Consider the following 25,033-nt stretch of genomic DNA (forward strand, 5'->3'; position numbering starts at 1 on the left):
TTGCGATTAGGGTGTGGTGTGAGACTGTACTGAAGGCGACAGAGAAGTCCAGCAGGATCAGGGCTGCCATTTCACCCCAGTTGAAGAGAGCGCAGATGTCGTCGGTGGCATTGAGGAGTGCGGTCTTGGTGTTGTGATTGCTTCAGAAGCCAGATTGGGAGATGTCCAGGATGTGGTTCACTTTGATGAATTCGGAAGTTGGGCGTTAATGGCCTTCTCGGCGACCTTTGCTGGGAAGAAGAACAGGGAGATGGGTTGGAAGTTTTTGAGGTCTGTCGGGTCGGCGGACGGCTTTTTCAGCAGGGGATTGATCTCTGCATCTTTCGAGTCTTTGAGGAAGATGGTGGTCTCAATGGAGCAGTTGGTAGTGCACTGGAGTTCGGGGCGATAGAGGTGTCTGTTCTCTAAAATATGTGGTGCAGGCAGGGGTCTGATGGGGCTCCGGACTGAATGCTCTCCATGGTCTTGAATGAGCCTGGGTGGGAGTGACAAAATAACTCTGCCAAGCTACACGGAGCTCTGCGAGCAGCGCAGTGGGTTACCTCATGCCGGTTGCACTGATTTTTAGTGCCGGGTTTCTGTCATATGTGGTAAAATCAGCCCAAACCACAAACGGCATCTCGCACAGTGCAAGAGGGTGCTGCTTTTTTTCTGACGCTCGAGTAGAAGTTCTACTTGAGCGGCAACTTCCTTAACATGAACAGGTTTCTCAACATGAGCGGTAGTGACCGTCTGCGACTGCCCGCATTAAGAAATCTCGCTGGGAAGTGGTCTAGCATTGAACTTACTGTTGGTGAGCGCGAGCGAGGAAAAACACAGTGCCGTAGAGTGGAGGTTTTGGAACTCCACGGGCTCTGGGGAGTACGAAAAATTCTGCAAGTTCCGCGAACGAAACGGAGTTCACCCGGCTTAGTCTTGGGTGTGTCATCCATGGTGAGCAGGGTTCAGTTGAGCAGGGTAGTTCGGGTGCAGTGTGGTTGGGTGTGATGTTGTCGGGCTCGATGGAAGGGTCTTAGGCGTTGAATCTGTCATACATCAGTCTAATCTTGTAGTGGAAGTAGGTGTTGAGTTTGTCGCAGAGTTCTTGGGAGGGGGGGCGTCTGTGGTCTCACTGCTGGGCCTGGTGAACTCCTTGAAGATGGCGAATAGTTCTTTACTGTTGTGTGCGTTGGCGTGGATTCTGCATTGGAGGGCTGTTTTGTTTGTGGCTTTGAGGAGGAGGTGGTGTGTGGTGGCAACAGTTTTGAAGGCTGTGCGGCACTTGTGTAACAAAACTTGAGGAGGCACCTGAAAACTACAGGGAGGGGGCCACCAAAGAACTCAGGCAGGAGCTGTCATGCCAGGGAACTGTGCTGAGGGGGCCCCCTGGAGCTCAGGACCCCCGCACTGCAGGGGCTGCAGGGGACCTTGTTACACCACTGCTGCGTGGGTTTCTGGGGTTTTATTGTTCCTCCATCTCTTCTCGAGTTATCTGCAGGTGCACTGGACTAGCAGAGATCAGGCGTGAACCAGCTAGCTTTCTCAGTGTGTGGTTTGCCAGGGGCCTTCTTGAGGGGAGCCAGGGCATTGGTTGGTTCAGTTGGTGATCCATTGGTAGATGTTGCAAGCTGAGGTGTTGGTGTCTGCTGTGGTCAGAAGTGTGGTGGTGCTGAGAAAGGCGGTGAGATGTTGTAATGGCTGGATTTTCTGTTTAGATGGGATCAGCCCCCAGGGGCCCCTGTGACCCAGCCAAAACGTACTCACCTTCCCTTCTTAGATCGTATTTACAATGGGTAGATATAAAGATGAATATACAGGTCGCACCTAAGAATGGGGAATGACAATATACATATATGGATTTTCTACAATATCTTATTCACATCAGTTGGCCTCGCGGTCGCCCTGACCCAGACCGTTCTACCCTAGGGCAGATCTGACACGCAATCCGGCGTGTCTACACACGGGCCTGCAGAACCCAATGCTCCCTTTTCCAAATCGTTCGCGATCCTGCGAAACTTACACGGCGGTATCCCTCCCGCCGCTCTCATTTACACACGGGCTGCAATCCGGCAGCCCTACACGCTGGTAATCCTCCCCAGCACTCTCATTAACGCCGCATATCAACGACGACCACATTCCTATGAAACATTATTAGGATGATATCTTAGCAATCTACTTAGGATAAAACTAAAATAATAACTTTGGATATGGATTCAGATTATATAGTGTACTCCGTGCTTACGACATCAAAGGTCCACTCACTCCCTCTTTATTTGATAACTATTCGTCTGATCGGGATTTCTCATCCGTTCGTCTAAACAGTGCTCAACTAGGAGCATCATTTACCAAGATTGGACACAAGAACCAGGTACACGATAATTCTATATGAATTAGGGCATTTATTAACCATAAACATAAATCACATTACTATGCAGCATTACATTTGCACAAGAAATAAAAGAGAAAGATTAGGGTGCACGCACTATAAGAATCGGTCGGACTTCACCTGGTTAATGGGAAATCGGGACTCGGCAGTCATCTAGGCTCCTGTCTCGTCTCTGGGTCCTGGCTCGCCTTGCAGTCACCCTCAGCCGTCACAAGTACACGTCTGCACTGATAGGCTCAAACTCGTCTGCTCTCCCTCAGGACCTCGGAACCTTGCTGTTAATTAGCTACCGTCTCTCTCTCTCTCTGGGTTAGTGCGCTCCGCGCCACTTCTCGTTCAGTCTATCTTCAGAGAGTTTCGGTCTTAAATCTTTCTCCGACTTCAAAGATGGCGACTTGTCCACCATGAAAATGAATAATGGCAGAGATGCTAACGGCTAGATGCCGCCTACGGACTGACTGACTGAAAGACTAACACCTTTGCTAATATCAAAAGCCCGTTCCTTCATGGAAATTCACGGCCAGTAACCTGCCGCCCACCAAATTCTTGTACCTCCCCGTACCAAGGACACTTTCCCAGCTGGCCAGCCTGAAGTTGTGTCTTCGGAGTGGAGAAAAATACATTCCTTCGATAAGGGTCAGCCTGAACCGGTTCTCTCCAAGCGAACAACAGCTTAAAACTAAAACATCACTTTTAACCTAGAAAGCCTTCTCGAGCTACCAGGCAGAAAGCAAAATGGAGTCTGTCTCGCTTAAGGCCTACGGAGCCCATAATATGCATAGCTCCATGAGAAACAGATCGGCATGTTAGCAAATGAGTAAATCATGACTAATACTTATATATCTAACCCCTCACTTAAATTCATAAGCCTTACTCTAAGAGAAATGGCACGAAAATGCCCTTATATCTGTAAGACAAGGTCCCTGTTTATCGGCCTAATCCCTATGCTATGGGGGTGATAGGCTGGAGTCACTCTCCATCATTCTCCTTCTCCAGAGAGCTGGCAAAAAGACAGCCATAACAGATGTTCCTATGTGATCTTGTTCCAGCTGTAATGGGGGGGATGGGGATGCGGTAGTGTACGCTGGGAGAGTTGAAGGTGAAATGCAGCAAGAGGTGGTCGGGCCGGAGGAGTTTGGTGGTGTTGTCATAGGTGATGTGCCTGCTGGCAGAGAAGACGGGGTCGACCATGTGCCCTGCTGAGTGGGTTGGTGCGGTGACTAGCTGCTTCATTCCGATGTTGATGAGGTTCTTCAGAAAGGATGCAGTGTTCTGGTCATGGCGATTGTCCAGATGGGCTTGCCTTTGGCTCGCTTTTGGCTGCCATTGAGTAAGTCCTGAGAGGCACTTCCTGTGCAGATGGATGATAGAAATGAGTCCTCTTGCTTAGCTTCTTTTAAAAGCAGTTTTGGAGGGAAATAAGGGATGTCACTTCTTATGGAGATGAATGATGGGAAATCATTTCACTTCCTGTGCGGATGGATGGTGGAAATGAGTCCTCCGGCTTAGCTTCTTTTTGCATGCATGCGTGGATGGTAATCAACACTTAAGGCACACTGACCTGTAAGTGTAAGGTGCAGAAAGAGTGTGAGTCTAAGTGCGCACAGGCTTTACCACAGACCACACAACTCTCTCAATAATCAAGCAGCACAACCCACCAGGAGTTAGATCGCTGGCCACAAAAAGGTGAAGAGTGCAAGGAAAATAAGGTAAGTAGATGCAGCAAGAGATTTGTTCTGCTGTCAGGGTCATCACCTGACTCACCTTCCCATGCAGCAGTAGATCTCCCCAGAAGCCCGTGCTTGATCTTCGGGGAGGTGTTTGAGTGGCTCAGGGCATCTTCGTGAACATCAGTTGCTGTTGAGGTCATGTCAATCAGAGGCTTCCTCCGGGCATGTGTTGAGGTGTTCAGTGGGCCTTGGCTCTCCTCAGCATCTCAGAGGTCCTTGGGCAGGCTTGGAATGTACGCAAGGTCGGCAACACAGGCAAGCCCAGTAGAGCAGCAGCAGGGTGTTGGCTCTTGGACTTGTGTTTGGGCGCACCTTGCTCACTCAAAAACCATAACTAGACAGGATCCCCAGCTAGTGCAAGCCTCTAGACGTAGTTCAAATGGGTGAGCCATAATGCACCTCCCCGTGCACCCAGAGCACTCCAAAGTAAAAAAATACGCTCTTATTAGCCAGGGTTCGTGCCGCGGGTGTCAAGGATAACTACACCCTTTAAACTATGGGGGGTCAATAGAGAGTCTTCCCATTCTGTAGATGTGCCACAGGCATGCATGGGAAACAGTCTCTCTGCAGTTTGAGGGGTTTTGTTATGGAGGCCACACTATTTCTGTTAAAAACCACAATACAGAGGAGCAGCGTGGACCCTAGAAAAGATAGTAGAGATGCCCAGTGGGTACTTTACTTTCACCCCTGCAGTTTGCTACTCCCAGATCAGACTTGCAGTGAGGAACTGCCTACAATGGAAGAGTCTTTGACAGTAGTAAGTTAAGCTTCCTTGAAAGTCCATCCACATTCACACGGCAGGTTCAATACAGGCCTCCGCTCTGCCATTGTAGGAGACTTGGCCGGGCATTTTGAAATATTTCTGGTTAGGCCATTCCAAGCGGTCAATAGGTCAATGTCTTCTTGCAGAGATGGGTCCCAAATCAAAGGGCAGCTAATAAACAAATAAACCACCCAGACTCCAGGGAGGTTTCTGGTCTCCGGTCACCTGCCATTGTCTCTTTACAAATGGATGAGGTGGGATCTGGGCCTTAGTGAGTGCAAGAAATGTCTCTATGAGAAATGACCACCTCTGCATCTTGAAAGCTCCTCTTTTTGAGCCCCAACCATCACTAGTCATGCAGACAGGACAGGGACGTGCCCCAGAGTAGGCCACGTGCGGGCCCGCACAGCCAACAATGGTTCTTCTCATGCCTGGGCAGGAAACTCAGTGATCCACTGGGCACCGTCAGCGACAAATTCAATCTGCAACCTGTTGGCACGCTCTTTGTGGTACATTTCAGGTCAATCCAGATCAGCGGCTGACACGGCAAACTGGATCTGATCATTGACTAGGAGACGTAAGGGATATTCGCACAACAACCTTAAGTATTTGTTTCAGGCCGCAGGTCCATCCATACTAGGGGGTGCCCAAACCTCTTCCCTAGAGGAGGCTGGGTCAGGCCAGTGAACCCTTGAATGTAATGATCAAGGGCCATGAAATCACCATCATTGTACGATTTGCTCTTCTGTCGCGAAGTGGTACCAAGTGCTGGCCGCCCACTGTGCGTCAATGAATGGGTTGGTATTCAGCCGTATCCCTGAGACAGGGTTGAGTGCCGCCTGCCAGTCATATAGGATCACCAGTCTTCAGCATGAGATATGGCACCAACTAGTTGGCCTTCCAGCAGTTTCCTTCCTGGACAGGTTTGCTTCCTGTGGGCTGGTTGACTACACGGGTAGCTACCCTCCCGGCGACTTGTCTCACTCTGCTGTCTTTTCCTTCACAAAAAAAAACAGTCAGTTTAGGATTTGGGCCCTGTTGGGAGCTCTGGGATGCAGATGGATTCTCATCAGTCTTGATGCATGCTTGTTGTGATTGTCATCCGTATGAGAGTTTGTCCTCTACCTTGTCCTGTTGCTCTTGCCCCATTGGCTACTCATTCTACTCTCACAGCCAACTGTCTTGGGTCAACCTGTGTAGCAGCGAGATACTCACACCAATCAGCAGGAAAAGTGTGCACAATGTTCTCTTCCAAATGGAAATTGGATCATTTAAAAATGTAGGTTATACAAACTTATATACTATTTTAAAATTAATATATATTTGTATTTCTAACTACTTTAATTGTTTTATAAACATATGTTTTTATGATAGTTAGGCTGCATATGTTTGTTTTTTAAAAAATTTTTTTTTTGTGGGTTATGAGGCTTTGGGAATTTGGTATTTTTTTAGTATTATGAAGACGTATTAACAAATAGTAATACACACATTTTTCACATGAGTCACCATTTATTTATAGTGGTTCATGTGAAATAACTGTGTTTATTACATTGGTTCTAAACCTATTTATAAAACAATTCTTAAAATATTTAAATGGGAGCTTTATTTTTAACTTAAATTAAAATGCAAATGTAGCATTTTGGGGAATTAATTGTTGAATTGGTTAGGGGTGTATTTGTTTGCAATATCACATTTTGTTGTTCACGTTTTATTGTTAGGAATAATATATGTGATCCCAACATTGAAATTATAGAAAATAAATACATCCTATGAAATGTATTACATTAAATTTAAAAAGTGGGAAAAAATATAATTGCATTTTTTAAAGTCTATTTTTATTCCTCTACTAATTTGCTATTAGACAAAATACTTTGCCACTTTGGAGATAGAATATTAAATCTGGCTTTCCAATTATATGCACTTTCCCCAAAATTCGTGGGACTGGAGTTAAAATAGAAAATCTGACCAAATTTATTTTTCACCGTACCAAATGTTTGTGAAATGGGTTAGAACAGCACGCCTGTCACTGCTGATATATGTACCTTTTAGAATGGTGTGGGACTGGAGTTATACTAGTTAAACTGGCACCACAAATATATGCACTTTCCCCAATGTTAGAATAGTAAATGTGGTTCCCTCCTAAAATAGAATGCAGTTTGTCCAATATTTGTGGCACTGGAATTAGAATAGGTAATCTACCCTCTTTTATGTTTGCATTTTCCCACGTTTGCAGTTGCTGGCAGTGAGAATAGGAAATGTGCCCCACTTTATTTTTGCACTTGCTCCAATGGTTGTGGGGGTAGAATTAGTAAAGTAAACCCATTACGCCAAATAAAATTTCTTTCATCAGTGTTTGTGGAAGATGAGTTACATTACTAATGTTAAAGCTCTCTACTAAAGTAATTTTATCTAATACAATTATACTGTTGGCAAACACCTATTTTGGCAGAAAATATTAGCAGCAAAACAATAATGTTTTTGTATCATTTATTAAAATGATTTTTATAAACAATAATGGTGACATTTGTAGATGAAAATTCCATTTTATTGAGATAGTAGCACTTATAAATAAACATGATAATGTGTCATTTATCACATTTCATTGGCAAATAATGTGTTTGAACTAATGTATAGTCAAGTAATATACTTATTTCATAGATTTAGAAAACTCACAATTGTACACAAATATAAAACAATGTATTTAATATCTACTAAACCATTACATAACAGAAGAAAACATTTTAAAATATTTTTCAAGACGCATATATGGAAATATGTTTAACTACTTTAAAAATATACAATATGCACAAAGATTTTAATTATTTCATGATATTGTTGACCGTGCCTCAGGGATAGCCTGGAGCTTTCAGTTTCTTTAGATTATGAAATAACTTGAACATTTTTAAAGTGCGATTGCTTGTTATTTAATGCATCAGTTTATATATATTAATCTTAGGATGGAGTGGGGTTAGGATATGAATTCGTCTTCAGCCAGCGCCATAATACAATTGTGAGAAATATCTATTTCTGGAAAGAGTTTGGGTGCCAATGGTGTTTGTCTCTCTGCCACCCTGTAGGAAAGAGCCCTTTTTGACATGGTCACCCCTACTCTTTGCCTGGTATTTAATGCAATTTTGACTGGAAGTGCACCGAGTTCCTGCTAACCAGGCCCCCAATGCAAGATCTCTTGACCTAAACTGTACAATCATTTCCCCAATTGCCAAAACCGTTGGCACCCTCTGTACGTCTCCAGTAAATGGTACTCCTAGGACAGCGGGTACTAAAGAGGATACCCAAGGGCTGCAGCATGAATTGTGCCACCTTGAGGGAACCCTCACCAAAACCATGTGGCATGCTATTGCAGGCTGCTTGTCTTGGTGCAGAAAAAAGTGAAAACACAACATGGCACACAGCCCTGTGTGCCATGCCTGCAGACACTGCATGTTGCATAGGTAAGTAACTCCTACAAAGAGCCTTCCAGCTCTAAGGCAGGGTGAACTATACTACCTGTGTGGGCATAACTGCACAAGCAGATATGCCCCTGTACTGACCAGTCCCATTACTGCCAGTAAAAGTTACCAGGGAAGCCATTTTAAGAACAAGTGCTGAACACTGGTAAAAACAAGTTCCCCAGTTACATGATGGCTGCACTGAAACTAGGAATGTTTGGTATCAAACAACTCATATTAAATGAACACACACTGGTTCCAGTGATGGATTTATTAAAACAATCACCCAGAGGGTACCTTAGAGGTACCCCTGAAAACCTACTAACTACCAGTGTGCTGACTGACTGGTCCTAGCCAGCCTGCCACCACAGATGAGTTCCGACCCCCAGGGTTGAGGGCCTTCGCTCTCAGGAGGTCAGGAACAAAGTCTGCTCAGGCAGAGGGTGTTTATACCCCCTCCTAAAGGATGACCTGTGAATTAGCATTCCAAAGGCGGGGGATTTAAAGAGCCCAATGCCTTTAGTATGACTATCTGGATTTCCTCACATGAGAGGTTGCCGGCCCCCCACCCAGGGCCCATTAGGCGCCTGGACAGGTGGGAAAATTTGTAGTCAGAGAGGCGTATTCACCTTCAGGCTAGTTCCACCCCTAAGGTGGGCTACCTGAAGTGAAGCCCAAAAATTAGAAGTCTGCCAAGTTTGTAAAGACACACTTAGGAATTCTAGGACAGAAATATATCCACTTCCCACAGGAAGTGGTCATATAGGGGACGTATTGGCCCTAGGGGTCTGCAGCCCATTGGCTACTACCCTACACTCCCTAATGCCCCTAAATCTAGTATTTAGCGGAGCCCCTCTCACCAGAAAACCAGATTCTGCTGACCTAAAAGAAAAAGAAGGACTGAAGAACTGAAAAAAGCAAGGACTGTGGAATAAGCAACTGACTTGAACACCAAATCTGCCGGCCTGTTCACTGTTCCTGACGATTGTGCCAAAGTCGAATTACACTGTAAGCCTGGGAGGACGACAATGCGTCTGTCAAGACATGGGAACTCAGGTGGAGCAGCGGAGCTGCTTCTCTGAACCCTGCAGGTACCAAACAAAAACCGGTCTGGCCTTCAGAAGTCTCCTCAAGACCTGGCTCTTCAACCAGTAGCACCCCCCCCTCCCCCCTCCCCAGCGCCTTGAGACCCTCTCGGGTATGTAGCGCGCTTTACAAATGCAGTGATTGATTGATTGATTGGAGGACTCCGGACCGTGTTAACCCAACACAGGTCAGCACTACTGCACCCATCGCTCCAAGCCTGAGTTGAAGTGGGCCAACGGTGCCAGGGTGGTCCCTCAGCCCTCCAGAGAAGAAGCCCACTCTGGTTTGGCCAGGACGGGACTCCCGACACCGTCTGCAGCCTCGTTGCGAAGCCCCGACCGCCAGTGGCTCTGCTGTGTGAAACCAGACAAGGAGCATTGACAGCGCCCCCAGAAGAGCATGTGCAGGAAGCAGGTACGGAGAACTTATAACCCTCGAAAGTCCCACCCACTCAGGACCAGCCCCTTTTACTCAGTTCAGTCATCCTATGCCCGGGCACCTCCATATTAAGTCCGGGAGCTTTCAATATATGCCAGGAAACACAAAGATATGCACAGAAAAGACCCATAAATCTGGCAAAAGCAATACAGCTGCAGATCCCAGGGACAGCCTCTTGTGATCCTTACAACGTCTTACACCCCCGGATAGATTCCTCAGTGCTACACACCCAGGAACAGACTCGATCCAGGGACAAATTCATATGTCCATGAAAGCCTCACATGCCTGGGTGCAGTCTCTCGAGCCTCTGTATAGGCTGATATGCCCAGTGACTGCCTCTTGGGCAGAGACTCATTGCCAAGATACAAACGTATATCCTAATTAGGTCACCGCAGGACTCTCCAGCACCAAGGACCTGATGCTCCAGCCCTGGCCCAATGCATTCGGGGAGTTGTATTCCTGGTTTACTTCAATTAATCCGATTGAGTTAACACACCTGAAAACAATGGTTTGGGAAATGAAAACCTAGGACTGAAGCGGTGTGTCCTTGCTGACGCAGAGTCTTCTGCATAGCTGCCAAGTTTACCAAGTTCATGGGGTTATACTGTACCTTGTTGAATTGTGGAACTTGTAGTCCTGTTTTACAATGCAATAAACAAGACTACAAGTCCCAGAATTCAACGAATAAAAAACTGGAGTATTGCATCTCAGATGGACCTGGGAAACTCGGAAGGGCGGCTTCTGGTCACTTTACTAGGCCTGGGTGAAGATTGTGGAGTTCTATTCTGCAGAACTCCGCTAAGTGCCGAAAAAATTCCGCCACGCTCTGCGTAGTTCCGCCAGCGGTGGAGTCGGTTGAGCCAAACTGCTCGCACTGATTTTTAGTGCCTGGAGTTTGTCCCGCGCTGTAAAATCAGCGCGAAGTGCACTACGCCAGAGGCCACTGCTACTTTCTGCTTCTTGAGTAGACATTCGATTCGAGACGCAGCTTCCCCAACACGAGCGGCAGATTTCTCAATGCGAATGCTCGCGACCTGCCACGACCGCCCACATTCAGAAATCCCATTTGTGTTTTTTCGTCGCGAATCGCCCAATTGAAGCCTAGTTTGTTTGCTGGAACACAAACTCATTTGCCCAGCACAACTTAGTTGGCCAGCATAGCCTTATTCACAGTAGCGGCTCGCACAGCTAAAAGCGGTATGGAGGGTGAGGGGTGGTGGAAGTCAACAGACGACGTGTTAAGTAATATTAAATCAATAAAACCACTTACCTATGTATTTCATATTACTTAACCCGTCGTCTGTCGGCTTCCAACCCCCCCCCCCCCCGCTCCGCCCTCCGCCCTCCGCCTCGCCTCGCCTCGCCTCACCACACTTACCTATGCGAGCCGCCACTGCTCATTCATCCAGGTACACCGTCCTTGTCTCTGTACAACTTCGTATAACCAGGCCTGGGATTATGCCCCGCCTTCTTTTTTCTCATGTTTCTGGGATCCAGGAGTGACTGGTCCATCCAGGGCAAAGAAAAAACCCGGACTGGAGCTGCACATCACGCACGAACCTGGCAAAAGTGCCAGGTCTGACTATGATCAAACTCCAGGGCGTTCGGTTTAAATTCATATTCAGACACAGTGTAACATCTAAACCCACAGCACACACGTACAGATACTCGGCTGGTAGGTTACCCTTGGGACTCTGAGCAAACTCCCACCGTAAGGCAGTGTGCGCACGTCACAGGATTTACAGCTATCACGGACTGTACTGCTGCCCTCTGCCCCGGATTGAGTTGAGGACCTGTTTTTTAGCCCAGTACTTCCATTTAACCAAGCAATGCATGCTGGGACATGCAGTCCCAATTCAGTTCAAATAATCCTATTGTGCTAACACACCTGACAATAACAATTGGTATCTGGAAAGCCCAAAACAGGACCCCCCCAGAAGGCCCCCCGACCTGCAGTCATTCGGTCCCTTCCGCCAGGGCAGAACTGCTGAACTGTACCCATCAGAAAGCCCCCGGGGCGGGCAGCCCAGAAGAGACGGATGCTTCGGTATAATTAGTGTCAGCTGAGAGGCCAAGCCCGGAGCCGGCTCCACAGCAGTGTCAGTCATGCCTTCGCGTGGGGTAGGCTGCCTGTGTCGGGCCTACGTGCCGGGGCGTCGCAGCCTCGCCCGGCAGTGCCTGCGGGCCTGGATGAATGCTAACGAAGCAGGCACGGTGCCAGGATGCACCGGGCTTAGACAGGCAGAGCCTGGGACAGCCAATCAGGGCCCTTGTAGGGGGAAAGACACTCTCCTATTGCATAAAAGAATCCCCAGCCGGGGCCTAGGCGTAGGGTGCGGGGAGGTACTGGGCCACCATGGGGAGTTTTATTCTAGGAGGTGTTGTTGATAGCGAGGGCTCTCAGTAGCCGAGGGCCACTGGATCCCTGGGAGGAAGGGAGACAGGAGAGCAGTGTACTGGGGTACCTGGGTCTGGCCCCCCTCACTTCCCCATGCAGGAGTCTGTGTTTGGCCGCACGCGTCATGCTGGCCTTCCAGCTCACGCTGCCTCCCGGCAACTCACAGCAAGAGATGGCTACCAAAAGGCACCATCTCTGGGGGAAAAATACTTTTCAGGCTTTTTCCAGCATGTTGCATCTTGGGACTTGTAGTTTCACTTTTACGATAAAGCAGGTGCTGAAGGTTCGAACATGCAAAGTGCTGCTGGGAAGATGGGCAAGCCCGGGCCGAGATGACAGGAATGCGGGGAACCACTTGGGAGCCATGGAAGAGGGAACCTACTGAATGACGTCACTGTTCAGTGCTTGCCAAAGCTGCATGAAAGTGCCTTTTACAGAATAGGGCTTTGTGAGCGGAACGGAGTTATCTCCCGTTGCAGATTTACTGGGGCGGCCCTACAGCGCTATGTCAGGACAGTAAAAAGAGGTTCTGTGATTTCCTTATGTAAGTGGTTCATCTTTATAGGTCTTGTCTTTGCATTCTGGGATTTGTAGTACTCTATATTTAATAAAAACATCAGGACTCTCTGTTCCCAAAGCAAAGACGTAAACGGGAGTGGAGAGGGGACTGCGCTTGAGAACTCTGTGCCCGACCCCAAAGCACCGCATTAGTCTGCCTCACATCTGCTTTGTCGTAACCGCTGGAAAGAGGCCGCAAGAAGTGAATGGGGTGGAACCCGCTGTCACCTTGCACACCAGCAGCACGTGTGCAAAACAGACGCAATCTCTTGGGCCATCGTGCGGTAAAGGCCAGGAGTGAGATCCAGACCAGAGAAGTAAAGAAAGCCAAAGGCCAGCACTAGGACAGCAACAGAGCTGGTGGGGCCCGGCACGCATGCAATGGCCTACAGCCACAGCTGTTCAATGCACACTGAAATAAATTGGCCAATGGCACAAGGCGGTCCATACCAGATGCTGCCAACCAACACAGCTGTTCAATACATAAAGCAATAAACTAGACAATGGTACACGGTGGTCCATTCCAGATGTTGCCAACCAACACAGCTGTTCAATACATAAAGCAATAAACTAGTCAATGGCACAAGGTGGTCCATTCCAGATGTTGCCAACCAACAGAGCGGTTCAATACATAAAGCAATAAACTAGACAATGGTACAAGGTGGTCCATCCCGGATGTTGCCAATCAACCGACACAGCTGGCACAGCTGTTCAATACATAAAGCAATAAACTAGTCAATGGCACAAGGTGGTCCATCCCGGATGTTGCCAATCAACCGACACAGCTGTTCAATACATAAAGCAATAAACTAGACAATGGTACAAGGTGGTCCATCCCGGATGTTTCCAATCAACCGACACAGCTGGCACAGCTGTTCAAAACATAAAGCAATAAACTAGTCAATGGCACAAGGTGGTCCATCCCGGATGTTGCCAATCAACCGACACAGCTGGCACAGCTGTTCAATACATAAAGCAATAAACTAGTCAATGGCACAAGGTGGTTCATTCCAGATGTTGCCAACCAACCGACACAGCTGTTCAATACATAAAGCAATAAACTAGACAATGGTACAAGGCGGTCCATCCCGGATGTTGCCAATCAACCGACACAGCTGGCACAGCTGTTCAATACATAAAGCAATAAACTAGTCAATGGCACAAGGTGGTTCATTCCAGATGATGCCAACCAACCGACACAGCTGTTCAATACATAAAGCAATAAACTAGACAATGGTACAAGGCGGTCCATCCCAGATGTTTCCAATCAACCGACACAGCTGGCACAGCTCTTCAATACATGCAGCAATAAATTGACCAATGGCACTCCATCCCTGATGTTGCTAACTAACCGACACAGCTGGCACAGCTGATCAATACATAAAGCAATAAACTAGTCAATGGTACAAGGCGGTCCATCCCGGATGTTGCCAAGCAACTGACACAGCTGGCACAGCTGTTCAATACATAAAGCAATAAACTAGCCAACGGCACAAGGCGGTCCATCCCTGATGTTGCCAACCAACAAACACAGCTGGCACTGCTGTTCAATATATACAGCAATAAACTGGCCAATGGCACAAGGCGGTCCATCTCAGATGTTGCCAACCAACCGACACAGCTGTTCAATACATAAAAGCAATAAACTAGTCAATGGTACAGGGCGGTCAATTCCGGATGTTGCCAACCAACCAACACAGGTGGCACAGCTGTTCAATACATAAAGCAATAAACTGGCCCATGGCACAAGATGGTCCATCCTAGATGTTGCCAACCAACCGACACAGCTGGAACAGCTGTTCAATACACAAAGCAATAAACTAGCCAATGGCACAAGGCAGTCCATCCCAGATGTTGCCAACCAACCGACACAGCTGTTCAATACTTAAAGCAATAAACTAGCCAATGGCAAAAGGCGGTCCATCCCAGATGTTGCCAACCAACCAACACAGCTGGCACAGAAGTTCAATACATACAGCATTAAATTGGCCAATGGCACAAGGCGTTCCAGCCCTGATGTTACCAGCCATCCGACACAGCTGGCACAGTTGTTCAAAACATACAGCAATAAACTAGCCAATGGCATAAGGTTATCCATCCCAGATGTTGCCAACCGACTGACACAGCTGATCAATACATAAAGCAATGAAGTAGCCAGTGGCACAAGGCAGTCCATCCCAGATGTTGCCAACCAACCAACACAGCTGGCACAGCTGTTCAGTACATAAAACAATACACCGACCAATGGCACAAGGCGGTCATCCCTGATGTTGCCAGCCATCCTACAATCTTCTCTTTCCTGCAGGAGACCGGGGCTTGACAAGTGTGCACAGAATGGCTTCTGCAATCAGCTCCTCCAGAGCAGCCTTACACTTCTAGGCGCGCACTCTTCCATAGATGGCTATGCATCATGCAATGTAAGTTTCTGTAATGTATTTAAATCTTTTGCGAGTTCCCGCTGCTCTGCGCCATTCTAGGTTGTCGCTGAAAGGAGTACAAGTTGTCAGCAGATCTTGGTTCTCTATTTCATAATGTTTAGGTATAAAGGTCTCTGGATGATGGCCAGCACGGCTGGACTTTAGTAACTCCTTATGCTACAAAGGATTGCTATAAGTGTGCACAGATAAATGCAGAAGTGCACAAGCTCAAGTCTACCGCTGAGACTTGATGCCTACATATGGCGAATGTCCTTTACTATGTCCAACTGTCCTTTTATAGTCAACAGGGGCGTAGTTATCAATGGTGAAGCCTGAGTTAGATCTCGGCGGACGGGTTACTCCGTCACAGCGGAGAGGGATATCAGGTCGGCTGAAATGCAAGTCCCATGGGATAAGATGGGATTTATATTTCGGCGGACAGTATATCCGTCACTGTTGAGACGGAGTAACCCATCCGCCGAGATCTAACTCAGGCCCTTAATTCATCTCAAATTCTTAAATCCAGAACCTTAAGCCTATTTTTTAAATCATAATATTCTTTGGACATCCTTTATTTCTCTGTGACATGAGTTCTAATTTCCTGAAAAGGTACCACAGAATTGGTGGAAAATCTAAAAATTTCAGTTTATCAGCAGATTTGAGATTGCTCACCAGCCTAAAAGGAGAAATCCCTGTGGTGTTACGTAGAGTTAAATAGTAGCACTATTTGATTTCTTTTATACTTTTTACAATGTCAAAACCAGTGTTGGCAGCTAATTATATGCTATCCTTATACATAAAGCTTGCTCTTTCCACCAACCCATTACCTTGGAGATTGTATAAAGGAACCATCCGAGGTGTTTTATACTGTCATTTTATAAGTATTCACCGAATCCTCTAGGCACAAGTTGAACTCCATTATCCATTACAATACAGTTAGGAAACCCTTATAGATAGAAAATGTGACATAGAAACTCAATGTCCTTTCTGGAAGTAGCAGCACCTGTAAACATTTAATAATTTTGCGTAAAGAAACTGTCAATTATGACATTATAAAGCTATTATCATTAGGCAAATCACTCAAAGTACTCCTAATGTATTGTATTGTATTGTAGTTGCATTTATATAGCGCTTACTACCCCTGACGAGGGCGTCAAAGCACTTTTTCGGCGAGTAGCACCCTACTCCGGAACCTATAAAGGATTAGTGTTGAATTACTATAGTGAAAATGAAAGTAATTTGAGTGGTGGATACCAGTCCGTTATTTGGAGTGGGGAGGATAGCTGAGGGATAGAAGAGGGAAAAAGGTTTGCATTTATATAGCGCTGGTTACCCCTGATGAGGTGTTGAAACACTTTTCGGCGAGTAGCACGCTTCTCCTGAACCCATAAAGGATAAGTGTTGAATTAGTATAGTGAAATATGAAAGTAGTTTGAGTGGTGGATATTAGTCAGTTATTTGGATCGAAAAGGTTAGGGGAGGGATGGAAGAGGGAAAAAAGTTTGCATTTATATAGCGCTGGTTACCCCTGATGGGGTGTTGAAGGGATTTTTTGATGAGTAGCACGCTACCAATAAAGGATCAGTGTTTAAAATTAGTATAGTGAAATATGACTGTAGTTTGAGTGGTGGATATGTTATTCTGTTATTTGGATCGAGAAGGGTAGCGGAGGGATAGAAGAGGGAAAGAGGCTTACATTGCTATAGCTTTTGCTAGAGTCTCGGGGGGGGCCTTTGAGGAAGGGACTGGTTTATGTATCTAACCAGCAGACCCCTGTTGTGGTATTCCCAAGATACAGCATTTTGGAGGCTGGTCACAGGTCAGGCAGAAAAGACCATTATCCAATAGCTTCCCAGATTCATATCCCCTATAAGTTTGACATTCTCAGATATAGTTTCTGCAAAATCAATTATGTTATCTTGCCATTTTATGTGCATTTAGCCATCTGATCACTGCCTGTTCTTTTGTGTATCTTGGCAAGATTAAAGCTTTTTCAAATTGTTTTTTTTTCCCTCTTGCATCTGATTTACTCTCTCTAAAGCGTTGGGGGGGGGGGGTGGGGGTGGATAGATATTATATGTTTGTTAAGAGCACACATTTCTGAATATTCCCTACTCGCTGACTTCGATTGTTTTGTAATGAGTTCCCACACATTTCCACAACATGCAAAGCTCCTTTAACACACTTAATTTCATCCATATCTTCCTTACTCTATATCCTTACGCACAGGAAATCTGGGCAAAAAAAATCTACCCAGAATAATTTTCCTCCCAGTATTTAATGTGCCTCAAAATGAAATTCCCGAAACCTTAATAATAGCCAGTTAACCTATGATTTGCCCATCCCATTCCTTTGTCACTAAACAAAGATGCAAACTGGTTGTGGTCTCTACAAACATTTACCACACAAAGATGTTAAAAAGCTTCCGATGATCATTCACCTGGTAACACTTCTCACTCAATTGTGCTAATTAACTGAACAATAAGGTCTTACTTACTTACTTACTCAATAGGGCTATAATGGAGCTCGGCATTTTGTAAACTCCTTGTTGAAAATCCTATAGTACTTTTCTTTCCAGCATCAGATTGGGTGAGAACACTCACATCCTAGACCACTGGCTTTTCGGCGATAAGACACTTCATAACAGGATTATAGGGGGTCGAAGCTGAGGAACTGGCGATAAGGTCCCGGATGCTGTCACATGTTTTGTCTTCTTTTTCCTCCAACACAAATTGTGTTAATTTTTAAATGATTCTGTGATTGCAGCAGCTCCTGTGACACACCTCGAATAATATCAACATTAATGCAGAAAGGGCTTGCGTGGGCTCATGCTTGTTGGTTGGTTTCAGAGCGTACCTGCCCGCTTCAATCAAGACCTATTTGGCTTAATCCCCGATGACATAAATAGAGGCCACTCTCAAACACCCAACACTGTCCATCAAAAATATCTTTATTTAACTGTCATGGTATATTTACCTAAAATGTGTAACACGTTGTCTAGTTCCAAGTTGTGCAGTTCTCCAACAAAAAGTGTCATCTTGATAAATTAACACTCGAACTAACCCAGCAATGAATTTGAACATTAACTTTTGAAAAAGGCAGTCACAGAAGCTAAGGCAAATGGAGACCTGACACGTCAATATGTGCGGAAGGGTGTGGTAAAAGTTATTATTGACGTCAGCTCCTCTGAACAAGGCACCTGGTGATTAGCCAATCCGAGGTCAACAGAAGCACAATATTTGACTCCATTTATTCTAGATAACAATTCATGACATTTTAAAAGTGGGGGGCAATCAACAAGGATATTTTTATTTAATGATCTCAAAGAATACATAAATTCTCATTCTTATGTTTTGCCAGTACTCTAGGTGAAACCTACTCTCCCGAATCAGCACTTTCAAATACTCCTTTACTTACTAGTATTCTCAAATGTTCCTTCAACTGTCCTCGTGGCCTTAAGGGTACATCACACACCATGGGCGCTACAGGAACTGAATATGGTTTTTAAAAATTAGCAAGACTGCCTACATTTTCATTGAACACTAGTATACGTTATTCCAAAAGTTTGTTAATTGATTTACGGTCCTTTTGTAGCAGTGGAATAGGAACAATAATACCAGGGCATAAATTATCCCTAAACCGCCCTGATCCCTCCATTCCAAAATGTTATAGGTCGTCTTGGCAATTTAGATATTTACTTTAATGCACATATCTTTAAACGTTAAATTATCTTCAAAGTAATTTGAAAGAGTAATTTTTAGTTGGCCAAAAAAATGAAAATAATTGTCATTAAGACATAGTTGAGTGTTACGCTAGTGTGAGTAGAACAAGTGTCCACCCAGAATAGTAATTGGTGAACCTTAATCTGCTGTCATATTCCAACTTAATCTAAACATATTTCACATGCTGTATCTCATTCAGACCTGATATTTGTTCCAAAAGTCAGTACAACTCTGCACCATTCCATAGTCTCTGTTGCTTTGTGAACCTGTTGTACAGGGTTCACCGATATAGTTCTAGATGAGTTATGACGAACTTTGGCAAAGTGTCCTGGCTTTATGAATTGCTTACTCGTAGCTTTTCAATCTTTTGAGCTTGGTAAATGTTTTATTCTTACCCAGATTTATAGCAAACATTTACTGATTTTTAAAAAAGAAACATTTACTGATTTTAAAAAAAGAAACATTTACTGATTTAAAAAAAAGAAACATTTACTGATATAAAAAAATGATTTATCCCATTTTAACGTACATATCATTCTCCATACTGACTCTATGACTCATTCAACTCTTTTGAATCTTGTAATGACCTTTCAATCCCTTTAAGAGATATACTTTCACTTAATATTGGGCTCTTTGCCACACTATAAACTTCAATGAACGTGACTGTGCTAGCATTTTTTTTACAATTTGATCTCTCAAATATTGGTTAACTAAACCTTCAAATTCACAAGCCATTGCAAGGATTCTCAAAGAACCGATGCACTCCTCAGGTGTCATGCGCTTCTTGTAATAGAAAAGATGCCTCTCTAAGAGCATACATCAGGGAACAGCGGTCCGTAACTAGCCCCGGTCATACGCAGATCCAGGCCCAGAGGTGGAAGACATCACGGAGAGGAGGACAGCCCAACGATGGCGATGTGGAGGACATGTTCCATCAGGGAACAAATGGCCATAACTAGCCCCGGTCATACGCAGATCCAGGCCCAGAGGTGGAAGACATCACGGAGAGGAGGACAGCCCAACGATGGCGATGTGGAGGACATGTTCCATCAGGGAACAAATGGCCATAACTAGCCCCGGTCATACGCAGATCCAGGCCCAGAGGTGGAAGACATCACGGAGAGGAGGACAGCCCAACGATGGCGATGTGGAGGACATGTTCCATCAGGGAACAGCGGTCCGTAACTAGCCACGGTCATACGCAGATCCAGGCCCAGAGGTGGAAGACATCACGTAGAGGAGGACCGCCCAACGATGGCGATGTGGAGGACATGTTCCATCAGGGAACAGAGGTCCGTAACTAGCCACGGTCATACGCAGATCCAGGCCCAGAGGTGGAAGACATCACGTAGAGGAGGACCGCCCAACGATGGCGATGTGGAGGACATGTTCCATCAGGGAACAGAGGTCCGTAACTAGCCCCGGTCATACGAAGATCTAGACCCAGAGGTGGAAGACATCACGGAGAGGAGGACCGCCCAACGATGGCGATGTGGAGGACATGTTCCGTCAGGGAACAAAGGTCCATAACTAGCCCCGGTCATATCAAGATCCAGGCTCAGAGCCACAAGACATCAAGGATATGAAGACGGCACACTGAGGGAACCTAGGACCTGCAGGAATTAAGGCAAAGGGGAAAAGGGGAAGGGGACGCAATGCCGAGTGATGGAGTGGAGCAGAAGCAGCGAGCCAAAACACCTGGGGCTGTTGCAGGACTCTTAGCTATTGCCTATCAGAGTCTGTTTTATGAACACAACCAGAGGCACAACTAGAGGCAAATTTCGGGGGGGGGGGCTGAATCTTTAAACAATAGGCAGAGTGGAGCTGCAGGGGTTCTTAGAAGGGGTGAAACAACAGCGAGGCCTCATTAACATGCAAATGGTCTTTTAAAGACCTGTGAAGTGCTCGGGTGCGGCTGTGTGTGTGTCCGGAAGATGTCTCATCCCGGGCTGCCACATACGACGGGGGGGGCTGAAGCCCGAGTCCAATGGGTGTTGCGCGCCTGAACACAACCCTATGTGCCTGGAAGATTCCCCCCATTCCAGAAGTATAAGCAAGCTGTGTCTTATGCTAGTTTCCCTCTGCCTGTCCTTTCCCATGTTCCTGTCTTGCATGGTCTCCTTGAACATGTATGAGGCTCTGAATCCTGGGTGTCGGTCAGAATGCATCGCAAACTCTGCTCTTGTCTTTCGTCATTCCTTAGTATTCATGACATACCTTCCCATCCACCATGGAGCCCACCCTTGACGCCTGAAGCTCCTGGCCACCTCCCAGCCACCCTCTGTAATCAAGGAGTTCCAGCAAGAAGTGAAGTAGCCAAAGAATCCCGTAATAGGAGATAGATAGATACATTTTTTATTGCACAATTACTTAAAACCATTGCATATTAGGAGTGTCGACTGGAGTCTTGTAATGCTGCAATACATGCTGAAAGTTGCAATCCTATTTTAATAAATATATATGCCTTGCACGGTGGAGTAACACTATACCTCGCAGCCCCTGCGGTGCGTGGGGGCCCCTCCGGCAGTGTGCACGGGCTGCGGACCCCTGGCTTGAGAGCTCCTGACTGGGTGGGGGGGCTCTATGTACTTTGAAGGGGGGCCCCCTCAAGTTTCGTTACGCCCTGGCCTTGCTAGGGAAAATATATGAGGCAGAATAGAGGAAATGTACTAATAAATGCACATTATGCTTTTATTACCACAGCACAAACGTCACATTTTTTTGTTATGACCACAGTGCAGCAAAGTGACACGAGAAAAACACAGATATTGACTCACAGATTGCATGTTACAATGACTTTGCACATGTAATAAATCCTGAATTGTCACAAGGTTTCTTCAATAATACATTACCTCACAGCACAAATGTAACCCCTGGCCTTAGCATAATATACATTTTTTAGAAAAATATACATGAAAACCCCCTGGATTTACCATCCATCGAATATTTGCCTCTTGTGGGCCATGACCCCCTGACCCACTCAAAAACGGTAATAAAAAACGTATTACATTTTGCAACTCTACATATATAAGTTTTATGCCATGCTGGTGAAAATAAATGTGACCAAATAGTGCATATTGTAGGGTACAGGTGGGTGTACTACCAAACGCACCCTGTCTCACTTAATACCACAGCGCAAAGGTCGGATTTCTCACTATTACTTCACAACAATGTAAGTGACCTGAGAAAGCAATGCTTATTGGCTCACAGATTCCAGTCTAGAATCATTGGACAGAGATAAACAGCTGAACCCTCCTCACTGGGCTAAGCTACAATGAGTCCACCTCACCCCTTAACCTCTGGGTGTGGACTGTGTGTAACTTTTACACGTCACAAAAGTGCGTGGCATAAACCGCACGTGCAGACCCTGAGTGTAATATGATGTGCGTTGCCATTGTTAGGGGTGGGCGGGGCGTCAAGGTTCACCTGAGGCTCCGCCTCTCGAGAGTCCTGACCCCTCCCACAGTCACCAAGGTACTAAGTAGCACATTACACTCTACACACCGTCACCTGACTGTATTTAAACAAAGTGTGTTCGGGATAAAAAAGAAATGTGCATTGGAGACAATAGACAGAATGTCTGAGGTTTTGGAAACTGTTTCAATTTCAAAAGAGAAAGTAACAATGTTTGTATTCTTGGTCACATTGTCAGTCAAGAGTTAACAAAGGGGCTGAATCCCATCCACAGCTCACAGTTGTAGTGATTGAAATACCAGATTCCCATGTCCATGTGCAGCTGAGCGTACAGCCTCTGTTCCCTCCTGGCGGGACGCGCCCAGCGGGCTGACATTTCGCTCCATCAGTCGCGATCTGCTTGCCAACCTTTATTGAGAAGGCACAGGAGGGGAAAGATGAAGGCCAAAACTATGGAGAAGAGGTAGAAACAGGTTATTGTCCAAGTCACAAAGAACTCAGACCCACTGAAGGCCGCGTCAATGAAATCAGCGACTGGCCATTCCTGAGAGCGCGCAAAGGTTACAGCGGTCACAGCCAAGAAGCTGAAGGCTCTCCGTGGAGCACTGGCCACTGGCCGAGAGGGAGGCATGCTCCACATTTACTCAAGGCTGGCAGATGTATCGTGTGGCCAAAGGGCACAGACAAGATAGAGAACTGTATGCCATGGAATCGACTACCACTGAATTATTTTTGCAAAGCTAAAGGTGATAAGGCTGCAATTCAAGGCACTTCTGCAAACAGCAGAGGGGCGCTCCGTAGGTCATGTTCACATAGTCTTATAAGCAAAGACAGATTATGAAAGGAGGGGCATCTTCAAAGCTTCCACCCGGGCACTGGAACACCACAACTGGAAGGTGTACCACTGAATCCGCTCTGGTTTCCATGAAGGCGGCTCTCTGTCCAGCAGCATGACTCCTCAGAGACAATGGACATTTAAATACATCACCTCAACCAAGATCAAACCGAACTGGCTCCCCTTGGAAGCCTCCGTCATAGTCCAATCAGATGCATCAGCGAAACAGTCAACATATCCCTGCCTCTGAAGTGAGCCCACCTTTTCTGATGAGCATCCACAGCCAGGCAAGCACTACCAAGACGGCAAATACAAGCAAGTGGCTGCGAGGCAAGGGTTCTCAGTCAACACACACGACTGTAGAACAACACCCAACGCCACTTCAGGCTTGCCCCACCACTTCTCTTCCGGAAAATAATCAGGGACACCCTACTTATGAGACACCTGCCCAACCACTCCCAGGAGCCACAGCCCAAACTATCTAGAACATCTCCCGTAAGCCTCTGCCTCACACCCAGCAGACACGCACGCTAGCGCCTTGTCCTTTTAGCGAGTGCCTGCTCCTCTCCTCTCACCCCAGTACTCGTGGAAGGTAGATTAGCTCCCTTGAAATGACCAAATCAATGAAAACATTTACATCAGAGTGACCGGTTGAAGGATGTACTCCACGCGAGCGTTAGCAGGATTCTCGAGTTCCTTCAGACTAGAAGAAGAGAAAGACCAAAAGGACAAAGATTTCTTCTAAATAGACATTTCTGTTTCATTGAATGATGTTCCACTCAATACAGAATTTGGAATTTGTGGATAAACACAATACAAAATGGCAGACAGTGTAAACGTCATCACCAGCACTGAATGTGTAAATCCAGAAATCAGAAGGCCTGACCCAGATGCTGAGACGATATCCAACATACTAAGCAGCCAAGGAACGTGTGTACCTGGAGACGTGCCGACACCAATCACCTCATGATGGTAACTTTAGAATTTATTGAAGTTTTGAATGTCTCTGTTTTCAGAGTATCTGTCTTTTTTCTGCGTCTCTCTTCTACATTTATCTTGGGTGAATAAGAATTGTTGCTACGGGAATTAATATGGAATGCTCCTGACCATGAAGGACGCAGTGTCCTAAGATCCGGGAAGTCTGAACTCTGCAGCCACCAGTCTCCCTGGACCCTGCGTTGCTTGTCTCTTGGAGACTGGTGCAGACATGGTGCTTTGCAGCCCACCTTGAATCATTCATGTCCCATATAGGAGACCAGGGCTCATTACATCCTCACTGCTCAATGACTGTCTGAACCCCAACACCTTCCTATGTTTTCAAACATTATATTGAGCCCTCCTGTCCTTCAGCTCGGGCCAGTCAACCAGAGCTGCACCGGCACAGATGTCCTGCATTGCCCCTCTGTGCTCCTAAGCTGTTGAAGTACCTGCTGAGAATGAACACATATGTAAGCACAGAAGGTCACAGTAAGCACTGACAATGGACATTTGTGGTTGAGCAGCTAGAGAAATGAGAGGGCTCTAGAGCCTAGAAATGGGAGGGCTTATTACATGCTTCCGGTCTCACGACCCACAGCTTTATGTGTCTGTAGCAGACTCCTGGGTAACCAATACTTTAACATACACTCATCATGGCCTTTGGCTTTGCCACTTGCTCATAAATATATGAGTTAGGAGAAGTGTGGTACATCGTTAACATGTTTCAAATGGATTGTCCCATTCAGCTTCACGAAACAGTAGCTGACTGTACACGGTCCTTAATTAGTAAATTAGGGGCATATTATCAAGGACGGCGTAAAAATTATCACCGGTTTAGTGGCAGAAAACTGTCGCTAAAGCGGCAGTAATGGGCTTGATA

The sequence above is a fragment of the Triturus cristatus genome, chromosome 11 (genome assembly GCF_964204655.1).
Source record: "Triturus cristatus chromosome 11, aTriCri1.1, whole genome shotgun sequence".
NCBI classification, from domain to species: domain Eukaryota; kingdom Metazoa; phylum Chordata; class Amphibia; order Caudata; family Salamandridae; genus Triturus; species Triturus cristatus.